At 37.1% G+C, this 15,412-nt stretch overlaps 1 long non-coding RNA gene across 1 annotated transcript in view; it reads right to left on the bottom strand.

Annotated features, from left to right (window-relative positions):
- The window catches only part of LOC134744739 (uncharacterized), an 80,747-nt gene extending 66,376 nt beyond the window's left edge, over positions 1 to 14,371 (bottom strand). The window contains exon 1 of the long non-coding RNA XR_010128110.1: positions 14,254 to 14,371. This is a non-coding gene — a long non-coding RNA (uncharacterized LOC134744739). The remainder of the gene's footprint in view (positions 1 to 14,253) is intronic.
- Between the last annotated feature and the right edge of the window lie 1,041 nt (positions 14,372 to 15,412).

Raw genomic sequence — 15,412 nt, 5'->3', positions numbered from 1 at the left:
TAGGTGACAAAAAACTAAAAAACCGGCCGACAGACAACAGAAATACGTCATCTGTGAAAATTTCAACTGTCTAGCTATCACGGTTCATGAAATACAGCCAGGTGATAGACAGACAGACAGACAGACGGACAGTTGAGTCTTAGTAACAGGGGTATGGAACCCTAAAAAAATATTAAAATTTAAAATATTCTGAGCCTTGCCAAGATAAGGGTTAATATCCCGCTAGCAAGAGTTATTGCCCGTTCGCCGTTTCTCGAAAATATATGGGACAGCCAATATTACGTTTCAGGAATAAGTGACTATTAATTGTTTAATTGTTTATTTATTACAAAATATGTAAGCATTAGGTACAATGTGTTATGGGTATTCAAACAACGATATAATATTTAAATACTTAAATACATACAAAACACCCATGACTCAGGAACTAAATAATATCTGTGCTCATCACACAAATAAATGCCCTTACTGGGATTCGAACCCAGGACCATCGGCTTCACAGGCAGGGTCACTACCCACTAGGCCAGACCGGTCGTCAAAATAAAATGAAAAAGTTACTATTGGCGGGCAATTTAAACTAATGCAATAATAATAAAACATTATCCGAACTGGATCAGCGCGTGTGCTAACTTCTGTCTACAAGTCAATGAATGATATCTGAATGATGTTATTTAGTTATCTTGCATCTCGCTCGTGCTACATGAGTAGACAATAACTAGCGACATGCAAAATAACTGAATGACATCATTTAACTTCTAAACGATAATACAATATATGTTACAAGTATAAAACTTAAAAACTGAATCTAAAAATAAATAAAACTAAATCCACCGGTGACAGTAGAGCTGGCAGCTTCCTCGCACACAGAGTAAGCATTGCAATCATCTACGGCACCATGCCGCAGGGGAATAGTTTTTAGTTATTTATTTTAGGACTAGTTTTATTTATTTTCAGATTTAGTTTTTAAATTTTATACTTGTAACATATAATGACATTATTTAGATGTCATTTTGATAACAGTGTGCATTCGAATTGGCCTATTAGTTATCGACACGCGCTGATAATATTTTGCAGCCCAGCACGCTTGCTAACCAGCATAACTTTGCTAATACGCTGCAAATAATTTCGCGTCCCAGGTCATAAATTGAGCACAGTGTACATCCTACTTTATTTAACGGTCACCGGCCAAATAGCGAAATGTCCGGCCCGATATTAACAGCGACATAGTTTACTGCGCGCGCCGCCTGTTCATTACGGCTGGAGATATCTAAATAATATGGACTGCTAATTCGCTCTGTGCATTAACCTTCCATATTTGTGTGGTGTATTAAATATATTAATAACGGGTCACTCACGTGAGTGACCCGTTATTAATATATTTAATATGTCTGTGTCTCACGGAAGTTTTGTTATTTGTGTGGTGGTTCAAAATTGTGGGTTCAAATCTCGGTTGTGCTGTATAGAGAAGAAAATGTCGTTCTCTAAAAAAATGCAAAAAAAAAATGATCAGTCAGGAGTGTCAGGACCTACATGGGAAAGAAACTCAGAACTCCGTCAGGAGGAATTTTATTTTATCCTTTTTTGAAGTCGTTTTTTTCAGCAATCCATAAACTGTGCCTCGTTAACTGATCGGAGCAGTTGCTGCAGCTGTGAGCCATGCGCGCCCGAACAGTTGAGTGATATAATATTATCTACCACTAGGATTTAAAAATCTTAGCTTTCTTTCTGTCTCAGTGGCCATTAACTACTGTCCGACCGAATTCAGATATTTTGACATGTAAAAGTGCCCCTGTGGCCTATTTGCTGAATAAATGTTTGATGTTTGATGTTTTGAAGGTTTGATTTTGCTCTAATTTCAGCCGGAAATGAACGTTCGGTCAAAACTTGATTAGATAGTACAAATAGCAGAATAAGCAACCAATTGTCACTTACCACCTAAGACACTATTGTACCTACTTATTCTTTGCAAATAAATACTTACTTACTTACTTACTTTATGCCAAAACTTGCTGAAACCGAAACGAAGCCGAAACTTCGGTCGGACACTACCGAAAATAAAGGTTCCGTTTCGAAAATGATTTTCGGACCCTACCATCAACTCAAAATAATGCATAAATGCCATTGCTGCTAACGCCTTCCAACTTTCTGATCATGCCAACCGTATGGAGATTTCCAGTCTATATTATTCACTCGTCTCCTGTTACGGCGCTCAGTTTTATGACATTCGAATTTCGAATCGGAATAATTGACCGGTTTTAAATACCGGAACCGGCGCTTAATTATTGTTAACTTATAAAATTTATTGCGTTACGAGCGACACAGAGAAGGGAATTAGTCGCGTATTGGATTTATGGGAGCTGAATTGGGGTTTTAGGGTTCCGATGGACGCTAACGGAACGCTAATATGGTACCTAACGGCCCGGCCACGACATCGCGCGGCGGCGGCAGCGGCGAGCGGCGGCCAAAGGTGGGAACGAAAGGTCCGATCGCTGTGTCTCGCTCCAACCTATGGGCACCGCTCGCCGCTGCCGCCGACACGCGATGTCGTGGCCGGGCCGTAGTATGTTGTTTAGATTGACCGATTTAATACATACAGGTATAATAGTAGTGTGTAATATAATAATATTAATAATTGCTAATGCGAAAAAGTATATAAAATTACACTTAAGTCGTAGTTGATCTTATTATATGTATTGGTATGTAGTTTAAAAAAAGTTCCATCGGCAATTCGGCATTTGAAACTATTTTTTTAAATACCGGCACTCGGACAATATGGGTAAAAGTAACATTTGGCCATTTAAGGAAGAAATTAATTGGAAAACATTGTTGTTTTGAAATTTAGGAAAAATAAAGACAATGGCATTATGATATTAGGTGCAACGAAACCAAAGCCAAAAAATACTATAACCCCACATTTTTCGTAATTTTACGGAACTCCTATCGTGCAAGTCCAACTCGTAACTGACCGAATAATTATTTTGATGGTACTAAATTAAATTTTACGTTTCCTTAATTTATTTGAAGAAAATGGACGTTCTTAAGAAAATATTATTTAGAACTTAATTAATTAAGTCCCTTTGAGATATGGCCTTTTCCTTATTCCAATCTTGAAATCAGAATGAGATTAAAATTTAACAATTCTATTAAGTAGGACAAATGTAAATTTTGTTATTCTTTCGTCGTATATCCATACAACTCGATTTCCACGAGTTTATCTAATTTGAAATTAGTTTTAAAACAAACAGGCGAATTTAGCTCCAACTTGCTCAATGGCTTTGTGAAGCGCCACGCCACCATTGGTAGGTAACTAAATACATATGTATATTTTTTACTATAAATAGAAACGAATAAAGAAATAAGTATTATGAGAAAATCTTAATCGACTTAGTTCCACAGTAATGTCAATAACTTAAAAAAGTCATTTATTAAAAATATTTATCAGTATGGTTTTTACTCACTATTATTTTGTGACGATCGCGGGGACATGGTGAGTGCAGTGTGCTTGACTTCGTTCGATACAGCCGCCCTACCAGATCTTCACTTGACGACTCCATCTGCGGACTGCCCCGCGCCGCCCGCCCCCGCCCCATCAGCGCGTGCGCAACGAGCGACGAGGCGGGCGTACAACCGCCGCGGACACTCGTGCCTGAAGATGGATTCCCAAAGAATCCGAAACATGTCGCCAAAAGCGACTAAAAATAATAGTGAGTAAAAACCGTACTGATAAATACCTATATTTTGAAATATGTCTCACGATAGTTTAAGAGCGAAGTCATTTATTGTCGCAAAAAACAGAAAACTTCAAAAAAACAGCAATGTTTTTTTTAATTATGATATAGGCAGGCGTTTGACCACGATCCCACCTGATGGTAAGTGATGATGCGGTCTACGGTGGAGCACATTTACCTATGAGATACTTATTAACTCTTGGTCAAAGAAAAATAACGCACAATGAGGTCTACGTACAAAAAAGGATTGTGTTGTAGGTACTTGAAGACGATATAATAATATTACGTATCCTGACGGCTGCTCGCTCGTACCTTGGTTCCTATGGCGACCCCTGGCGTGGGACGTAACATGCGTTGACACGCTGGCCCCATCTCACGTCCTCTCTCTCTCTCACTCTGCCAAGAAGCCAGGGACGCGGACGGCAGCAGACGACGCCCAAATTGCCAAGTGTCGCAAATAATATATGCATTTTAGAAAACTAACTATGTATTTGCGGCACTTGCGATTGAAACTTTCGGTTCTTGCTCTTCAACTCGTCAAACACCAAAAAACTAGTAAAAGAAATTTCTAGCATTTTTTTTTTGTAAATAAAATACGTGAATCGGGTACACAATGTACGAAAGACGGGCAAAAGACATTTTTGTCGACATTTGTATGGCAGCATTTGTACGGCTACTTTAATGTGGCATGCAAATTTCGACACAGTGCCATACTTATGTCGGAAAGGTGCCTTACAAATGTCGTCAAGGTCTTACAAATGCCACAAAAATAATAAATAATGCCATTTTGATACTGCCATAGAATGTCGAAACAATTGTCGAATGTCAACGTATTCGAAAACGAATGTCAGTAATAATGGCTGAATAGTGCCATACAAATGTCGATATTTAAACGTCCATATCTAGCTAACGTATAAAAAGTAGTGGGGGCCTCGTACTTGCTACGGTTCTGATCTTATTTTCATAATTATGACCTTGATGATCTCTCACGGTGATTGATGCACGCCAAATAAAGTGCAAATCAAACTCGTATCAATCATCATCATCATCATCATAATATCAGCCAGAGGACGTCCACTGCTGGACATAGGCCTCCCCCAAAGTGTGCCACAATGACCGGTCTTGCGCCACCCGCATCCAGCGGACTCCCGCGACCTTTACCAGATCATCAGTCCACCTTGTGTCTACCCACACTGCGCCTTCCGGTACGTAGTCGCCACTCGAGAACCTTTCCGCCCCAATGCCATCGGTTCTACGTGCAATGTGCCCCGCCCACTGCCACTTAAGTTTAGCGATACAATCACTCGTATCAATACCAGTTCAAAACCAATACAAATTGTTAAATTAGAATTAATGTCCGGGTACAAATGCAAAATGTAAAAAAAATTTAAGCTATATTGCCGGCAATTTCAGCACTAGCGATATTTCAAACTACTTTCACAACACTAAACTCCATCCTTTACGTACCTGACGAATCCTTTGATATTATTGAGTTCAATTTACGTTTTCATATCCAAAAGCGTTTCTACAAGCGTTCCCTGCGCCTTTGAGATACAACTCATGTTGTAGGATGTGATATTATTAACTTTGTTATATGTTAACACGGATATCATTACATACTTTAGCTACATGAAAGGCTAAGGTGTATTAGGTACCCAGTTGCTGCTTTGATATCTTATTTTAAGCCTTATCGTTATGAATAAAGAGATTGAATTGAATTGAATTGAATTATTGAGGTTACTGTGGGACTAGTTCGATCTGTGTAAGATTGTTCTTTAATATTTATTTATCTTGTTCAATTATTTTTAAAAGAGGATTTTTTTTTGTATTTTCGTTATCCATAGAATGTCCCGTTTAAAAAAAATCCTACATGCGTATCAGAAAATTTGTAAGTGATATTATGTATTAATTTTATTGCCAAAGTGACGTCAGATCAGATATAATAATATATAATATAATAATAATAATATTATATGGACATTCTTACATAAATTGACTAAGTCCCACGGTAAGCCCAAGAAGGCTTGTGTTATGGGTACTCAGACAACGATATATATAATATATAAATACTTAAATACATAGAAAACATCCATGACTCAGGAACAAATATCTGTGCTCATCACACAAATAAATGCCCTTACCGGGATTCGAACCCAGGACCATCGGCTTCACAGTTATCACAGTTATATGTGTTATCGTTTTTTTGGGTTCCGTATCCAAATAATAAAAACGGGACCCTATTAGTCCTATTCACAATGTACGGAACCCTTGGAAAGTCCGACTCGCACTTGGTCGGTTTCATATATTTTTTTATTCGCTTTGATTTTTTTAAATATTTCAATATAAATAATTAATAACCGGTTGTTGGTTCTCTTAAATATGTAAGCGACTTATAAGTTAGTATTATGAAAAGTATAAGTCTTAAGATGAATATGTCCAAGACTAAGGTTATGACGAACATCCCCGGTAATTTGATTCCAATCATTAAGGTTGGGAACGAAATGCTAGAGATGGTCGAGCAATACTTGTATCTTGGACATATTCTATCATTTGACAAAGCACAGCAGCAGAAGGAGATCTCCAGGAGAATCCAGCTGGGTTGGGCGGCATTTAATAAATTAGCGGACATCCTGAAACCTGTTAACATTCCACAATGCCTGAAAACTCGCCTCTTCAACCAATGTGTCCTGCCCACCATGACATACGGTGCCGAGACATGGACGCTCACTAAGGAGGCTGTGCATAAAATCCGCGTAGCACAGAGAGCCATGGAGCGCGCCATACTCGGTATCAAGCTTCAAGATCGAGTAAGGAATGTCGAGATCCGTCGACGCACCAAGGTGCAAAACGTTGGTTTCGCCATTACCAAACTAAAATGGAGCTGGGCGGGACATGTTGCTAGGCAGAGTGATGGCAGGTGGACTAAAATGTTAACGGAATGGTGGCCGCTTTCGAATGAAAGAAGCCCCTGGCGTCCATCGGCTCGTTGGGTGGACGACATCCGGAAGGTTGCGGGTCACTTCTGGATGAGATTAGCTCAGGACCGGGACAAGTGGCGTACTGGAAGAGAGGCCTATGCTCAGCAGTGGGCGATAAAGGGCTGATATGATGATGATGATGATGATGATTATGAAATAAATATAAATGAAGTACAATTGACGATTAGGAAAAATTAGCTTTAAATTTATATTCTAGTTAAGCGCAAATACCGCCTTGCTATTTTTTGGTATTTCTCATTTTTCTTTCATACGTTGTTTCGTTGAAAACGTCGGTATTGCATTATTTTCCGGAATACACCGGATATCCTCGCAACCACAAAGGTGGGGAGGTCCAATGAAGGATTTTGTCAATGATTATTGAAAAGTTGGAGAAAACCCCAAGTTACAGATATATAGTTCCTTGGCAAGATTACGCAAAGGTACCGAATATTTAATATATGCACTCGTAAAGTGCATACTAATATGGACCTACGTGTGGTATAAAAGTTAATTCCAACTGGTGTTGTCATATCAATACTTGATAAATAAATATAAGAGCCTCGGTAGAGAGTATCATTTCGTTCCATTTGGAGTTGAAACTCTAGGTCCATGGGGTCCCGGCGCGCATAAGTTGTTTGCAGAAATCGCGAAGCGTCTGGTTGACGTAACTGGGGACCGAAGAGCTGGCGGCTTTCTCGCACAACGTATCAGTATTGCGATACATCGGGGAAATGCAGCCAACATCCTTGGTACAATGCCTCAAGGGCCTATTTTAGATTTAAGCTAGTTATTAATTTCGTTTACGTAGTACCACTGTATATATCTTGTATGTAAATAAATGTCTATATGAATACTTGTTGCAAATTAGTTATTTTCTACACTCTCATCAGTCCAATCAATAATTATTCCAACATCATACAAACCACATAAGTAATACCTAGAATTAAGTGAAAACCTAGATTTATTTTATTATTATGAAAGTGCTTTTCTCCTTATTTGCTGCGCCCAACTGGGTACATAATGTGATCAATAATTATATTTATATTCCATCTGTGTAACCATTATGTGCAATAAATGATTGAGTATTGAGTATTGAGTATAACCACTGTTAAGTTACCGTTCGAATTCAGACTACACCGGCAGTAGGTAATCCAACGTGACATTATTGCCGATTGAATTGCTGCAGGAAACGCCAAAAAATTCAATTATAGATAAATTTATGTTGCTGTCCGGATTTTTTACATTTGCAGTAGTAATGCAGTTGGCAGTCATTTCGCGCTGCAACACTCCAGCAGTAATGCTGGTATAGTCTGAATCCGAACGGTACCCTCAAGCGGAAAAGCTTCAGTTTGAAAGTCGCACATCTTAATGGGCATCTATTTACATATATGTCTGTGGCTTCGCAAATCCAACAAAGCCGGCCAAGTAGGTATACGTGAGATATGAGATTGAAATGGAAAAGATGGTTTGACTCATAACGGATTTGTTTTGGTCAATGACTGGTTTTGTTGAGGATGAGGTTTGTCTCATAATACGTTGCCGGCTAACAAAGGCATAAGGTAAATGTCAAAGGGTCTCCTCAGAATCACAAATAAGCCGGGAACTCGCGGCGTGATTCGGAAAATGAATTAGAGATTCACTAGATATGAAATAGTAAAGATATATGTCAACGAGATGGAGCGACGACCTGGTGAAGGTCGCGGGAATTCGGTGGTTGCGAGCGGCACAAGATCGGTCGGAGTGGCGAGACTTGGGGGAGGCCTATGTCCAGCAGTGGACGTCTATCGGCTGACATGATGATGATGATGATGAAAGATATATGTGACGTCCCACGGGTAAAGGTACCTTATGGCGGTTGGCGCTAACGCTATTATTAACGCCGCTCCAATTAATATTGGATGGCGCTTACGTCGCATAGCGCCGCAATAATTTGCGGCGGTATGCGACCCCAGGTAGCAAAATGACGTCAGCGACGTCGTAATGACGGCATTATTATTCGCTGACGTCATTTGACGTCATTTTGCTACCTGGGACGTAAGCGCCAGAAGCCATAAGGTACCTAAGGTACCTAACATATCTTTACTATTTCATATCTAGTGAATCTAATTCATTTCCCGAATCGCGCCGTCGGTATAAACCTTCATTTTGGCGTTCTGTAAATTGTCTTAAAAGTCACAGAAAATGTCGAGTATTTGAATTACAAAAGTTGAGGTTTAGTACAGGCCAATTCGATCGTGCGTCTGGCTCGCGCCAATATATGTACGGACAAGTACGAGTGAAATGCACGATATTCCATATTCTAATTGGCGTGCTAGTGTTTGACAGCCTATTTCCAATAGTTGACAGCCCTTTAGGCCAGTTCCCAGGTAGCAAAATGACGTAAAATGACGTCAGCGACGTCATAATGACGGCATTATTACGTCATTATGACGTCGCTGACGTCTTTTGACGTCATTTTGCTACCTGGGTTTTGGTCATATGGTATCTCAACAAGGCATACAAAAAACATAAAAACACGCTTCAAAACATAACCCACATGTTTTATTATCAAGCAAAGAACTTGTCCAAATCTGTTTAATTTTGTGAACAAGTATATCAAAATCTCATTTTATTTGCTCTTAAACATAATTCCGATCTCAGAATAAAACTGGAGAGTAATCGCGCATATATATCCACGTCATATCCAGGAATAGTTTCAGGACTCATACAAATTGCGTATACATGTGAATAATTCATCAAAGAAATGGCGCTGACAAATGAAATGAAATCTAATGAATATCATATGAGCGGGGATTTGAGATGAGTGTGTGAACATCTTTATTTTTAGGTTGTTGTGTTTAGGGTTCTTTACAATTTAAACGAACTAAATGGGTTAAAAGGTAAGTTCTCATCTACTATTACTTCTAACATAGAGTAACTGATACTAGAGCGTTACTGTCATAGTAAATTTTGTAACCCCAGTAAATTCACTGCCATCTGTCGACACACTTTAAAACTAAAAATGAAGATTTATAAAAATACGATAGAATGTATTTAAATATAGATAAATGATTTTTTTTATTTGCATTAATTATTTTTATGATTTTGACCCATGTTCTTTTACGGATATGCGTTAAAATTGTTAAATAACAAACGAAACCGTCAACGCCATCTATACGACTGTAGGCCAAAACTAGTAGCGCCCTCTGAACGAGAATCAAATTTTCTTGATTTTCGAGGCACGTTTTTTCCTTAGACTGTATCCATCTATTACGGAGTTATATCTATCTTTGCTTCTAATGAATAAAGGTACCTTTCGGATTTAGACTACGTATATCAGCATTACTAAATGAAATTATAAATAAATATTATTGCGGACATTTTACACAAATTGACTAAGCCCCACAGTGAGCTCAAGAAGGCTTTGTTTTGTGGGTACCTACATAACTATATTATATACATAAATATACAAAAACATAGAAACATAGGTCATAGCAAAGATAGATATAACTCCGTAATAGATGGATACAGTCTAAGGAAAAAACGTGCCTCGAAAATCACGAAAATTTGATTCTCGATCAGATGGCGCCACTAGTTTTGGCCTACACTCGTATAGAGGGCGTTGACTGTTTCGTTTGTTATTTATAATTTTAACGCATACCAGTGAAAGAACATGGGTCAATATCATATAAAAATAATTAATGCAAATAAAAAAATCATTTATCCATATTTAAATACATTTTATCGTATTTTTATAAATATTTATTTTTAGTTTTAAAGTGTGTCGACAGATGGCAGTGAATTTACTGGGGTTACAAAATTTACTATGACAGTACCGCTCTAGTATAAGTTACTCTATGGTCATAGAAAACACCCATGACTCGTGAACAAATGTCAGTGCTCAGTGCTCATTACACAATAATGCCCTTACCGGGATTCGAACCCAGGACCATCGGCTTCATAGGCAGGGTCACTACCGTCTAGGCCAGAAGACTAGGATTACTGCTGCAGTAATGCGGCGCGACATTACTGCCGACTGCATTGCTGCCGCAAATGTCACAAATCCGGGCAGCAACGTCGATTTAGACGTTATTTATTTGTTTATTTATACACATAAATTGCTTTGAAATCATAACCATTTCTGTAATAGAGTAAAAAGTTATAGTCAAACGAACGTAAATACAAATTAATTCAACTCTCGAAAGAGTTCTGTCGTTCTGTGATTATTGACTTTAAAGAAGTTAACTGAGTATTTCCCAAGTTTCTCAAACTTTCAAGGTATCGGCTTTTGACTCTCCGGATTATGATACTTTTGATTTGATGATCTTGTAAATAAATAATTAATTAACATTATTAGGACAATTTTGTATAAATGGACCTAGTCCCACACAGTAAGCTTAATAAGGCTCGTGTTGTGGGTAGTTGACAACGACATATATAATATATATATATATTATGTTACCAAAAAACGCGTTTTCACTAGTAAAGTTTCGCAGTGTCATGGTGAAACTAGTTTAAATTAGGGTTTTTTTAGTCTACTAGTAATAGTTTTCGCAGTGACTTGGTGAAAACTAGTTTTCCCTAAGTACTCTAAATTAATTTCAGTTAAAGCTAGTTTTGACTTGGGAAAACGCGATTTTACTAGTTAAAACCTATTTGGCAGAATACTGGCAGAGCGATAAAATTAGTTAGGTGCGACGACGAGCAAAGCGAGGAGAGGTTAACTGTGACCAAACAGCGTAAAAATATATATCGGAATGACAAAAAAGATAGAATACACACGAAAAATTACGTGATAGTGTCTATGTACATATTTTAGGTATAAATTGCTGTACCATTAGCTAAGAAAAAACTGTAATTTTGACAATTTCTTACTTAGGTATTCAAGTTCTTTTGCCGGTAAAAGACAAATCCAGATTAAATGCTTTATTAGATTACATTAGGTACTTTATATATTAAGTACAAAAGTTTTGTACTTACATATTTATTAATTATCTCTGAGATTTGGAAACAATGAACAATTTGAAACATTCGTCAAAGCGCTTTCTGTTTCTCGAAATTGTAATTAAAACTTACTTGCGAATTTATTATAAATCTATGAAAGAACATACACGCGCGTTAAATGCTTACAAAGCAGACGTTGAATTTTTGAAGTGGTTATTTTTAGGATTTACGAGTAAGTAGGTACGATGATAAGTATAATTTAATATCTGTGGGCCGATTGATATTTTGTTGTATTTTTTTCGTTAGATTTTCTACAAAATAAGAGCAATTTCACCGTATGTTCTTAAAAGAGACAATATTTTCTATAATGTCAGTATCCAGAGAGGAAAATGGGGACTGCGTTTGTATGGCGAAGCGGCCTCCTTTCCTCAAGCAAACTGCAGAAAATAAGGGACTACTAGGATTATTGTCTCAATATTGAGCCGGGCGCCCGGGGCCCGGATCCAATATAATGGAATACTTCAGTTATTTGAACACGGGTACTTACAAAATATGCCTCAGGCCAGTATTAACGTACCATACAATGGGCAACATTATTGACGTATTGTAAACTTTAGTGCATGGAAATAAGGTAGATGTCAGGTGTACGTACGTTGATATACTATGGACATAATTACTGACTAATTGTGAATTTTATTAATACGGAAATACGGTTGTTATTAGTACATACAGATACTATATTTGACGACACTATATTTCAAAAGAGCGGGCCGTTTCGGGGATTATTTGGGTAATCTTTTCTTTGGTGGATAAAATAAATGTGCCCAAAAATAGGAGTTTTTTACCTTCATAAGTAGTTAGTTTTTTTTACGAATCTTTTGTATATAACTTATTGTGATAAGAATTTACATTTTAATTCACAAAAGTAAAGAATATCGATAGATAGTCGCTAGATGGGTGCCACTATCGCACACACAGCCATTATACCTATATCGCATGACCACGATGCACTTGGTAGGTAGATAATCTAATCTTAGAAATATTGAAACGGAATTGAGTTCGCTTTTGGATTAGGACTGCAATTAATAATCAAATTAGCTGTTGTCGTGAAATGAAGTTACCACATAAAACAGTTATATAATATAATTATAATGAATATTGTAAATTTGTTTAATAGCGATGTTGACTGTATATTTTACAATTGGTACATTATTTATTTGACAGCATCTACAAAATAAAGCATCAGAAAATGATTAGAAAAACGTAGACAGCTTTTATTTTTTGACACGATTTCTATTTAATAAATCGGATTGAACTAAAAAAAGTAGGTGACTTGACCGTGACGTCACTTGTTCTGTTTTCATATAGATCCAAAGTAGTAGTAGATAGTGGCTAATCGTTTTGACAGTTCGAAAAAAGAAACTGATTTGACCAGCAGGCAGGTCTGGTACCCTATTATGTTTATTTCAGCACTCAATTAAAAATAATCACATAAAATACGTTCTGCGAATCAAAAAAAGTTAAAAAACGTTGACTTTGACCCTGCGACGCAATATGGCTTATAATGACTTCACACAAGGTTTCGCCGGGGTCATCGCGCTGTAAGGGTCTTTGTGACCCCTTTATTACATGCACCGTTTAATATCAGACACAATTATAAGTTTGGATCCAGATTTGTTTATATGGCGGAAGGGCAGTTCTGTGCCCAGAGGGTTTTGTTGCTTGAATCTTTAGATTATAATTTCAGTTGTAAAGGCATTGCAGCAGCGGAAAACGGGTAATGTCACACACACACGCGCGCGCGCGCGCATACACACACACACACACACACACACACACACACACACACACACACACACACACACACACACACACACACACACACACACACACACACACACACACGCACACACGCACGCACGCACGCACGCACGCACGCACGCACACACACATATTTTCGTACCTTCTATTTCCAATCCACTATGACGATTCTGGTGTGATGTAGCTTTAGAATTATAGTATATCATTGCTGTACTGTATTACTAACTTATAATTTTATTTTTTATTTTATTTATTTTTATTATGTGTTTTTGTAAACTGTACATTACGTAGCTACATGAAAAAGGGCTTCAGTACAGTATTTTACTTTTTTTTATTAATTAAAAAAAATTCCACAGCATTAACATAAACTTTGAAATTTATAGTAGTCAATATTTAGTAAGTAAAAGTATTCAGTATTATGTAAAATTACATACAAAACAAGCTAGGCACCAAATTAGGTTATACCTTGTCAGTACCTAAAGGCCAGTTTTATCAAGGAATATGTAATGTATTGAAGTTGAGCGAGCCGTAGACGAACTAATAGACAAGTTTAGAGCATTGTACATTGTAACAGTTTGCATAAAACAGCTTATATCCATTAGGACATAAAGGCGCTTAAGCCCTTTTAGAATGCCCGGAAGCATTTAATGTTACTTAGTAACAAGGGTTCTAGTTCCAATTGCCAACCTACGTTCTTGTCTTGGATAATAAAGATACTGATTTTGAATATTTTTGCGTATATTTTTTTTATACATTACATTTTCTTTCTATACAGCACAAAGTTTGAACCCACGTTTTCTGACCGGGTCTCTATTGTTTCCCATAAAGTTTGAAGTCATAATGTATTGTTTGTCCGCATTTTCGTTAGTCATAATTTGGTTTTTCTCAGAAACGCGTAACTTTTCAGGATTGCCATAAAATAAACAACCTAACCTATCTATATAGGATAACCTTACGAAAATCCTGAAAAGTTAAGGCGGTTCCCTGAGCCAGAATGCGAAAAATCTTATATGATCATGTTTTTTTAAGAGGCGTTGATATTTGTAGACGTGGAAAAAATATATGTAGTTTTTGACTATATTATCTTTAACAACATAGCTTCCGATACACGAATTATGACACTTCGCTCGATACAATTAATTCCCAAAGTAACCTCTAACTCGGACTTTTAATCCTACTTTACTCGGTTATTTATTATGTGATACTATGAACAAAAAAAAACCAATCTTAACATAAATAGTAATTTCATAGCTTTAGAATTTCGATATTGTAAGGCAACGTTTTTAAAATAAATAAAAACTGACAAAATTCGATCGAAATTGACACTTGGCGCATATGTTCTTTCCCGTTCTTTCTTGCGAAATGTGACAGACAGCGGCAAACCGGCCTTAACGGTTTTAGAATTTTATTATGTAATTATATATATTAGCTTTGCTGACAGTAACTATGGATCTAGAGGACACAGTAGTTGGTTTGCTTTAATACCAACTCGCTTACAATTGCGCTAGTATTAGGAATAGCAGGCAAGGAGCCTACGGCTCTGAGGATGCATAATTTTGTTACATACGTTTTCACTGAGGAATCAGATTGTTAAGCAAGTTTGGTAATTAGCTGCTCTGTGGCTAAATTGGTTTGTTTGAGAGAATATTCATACACATAGGAGTACAGTCAAGTGTAAAAATATGGGTGCATATGAGTTACTCAAAAATATGTCTCATAGTTCTTAATTCGCTGACATAAAAGGTTTGGGTCATATTTTTGAGTATGATGTGTGTATATTTTATACTTCACTGTACCTACAGGTTTCAAGTGTATGTATCACTCAGTAGCTATGTAAACATTTACCTAAATAATAATTAGAGTTGAGCACGGCGCGCTAACAAACTGGTTACTCCAGTTTGGCGCATAAGTATATGTAACTGTGTAATGGTTTTATATGAATAAATGAATTAATAATAATAA

Source organism: Cydia strobilella, chromosome 10, assembly GCF_947568885.1.
Source record: "Cydia strobilella chromosome 10, ilCydStro3.1, whole genome shotgun sequence".
In the NCBI taxonomy this organism is placed as follows: Eukaryota; Metazoa; Arthropoda; class Insecta; order Lepidoptera; family Tortricidae; genus Cydia; species Cydia strobilella.
The sequence above is the reverse complement of the archived record's forward strand: the minus strand, read 5'-3'. Positions and strand labels throughout refer to the sequence as shown.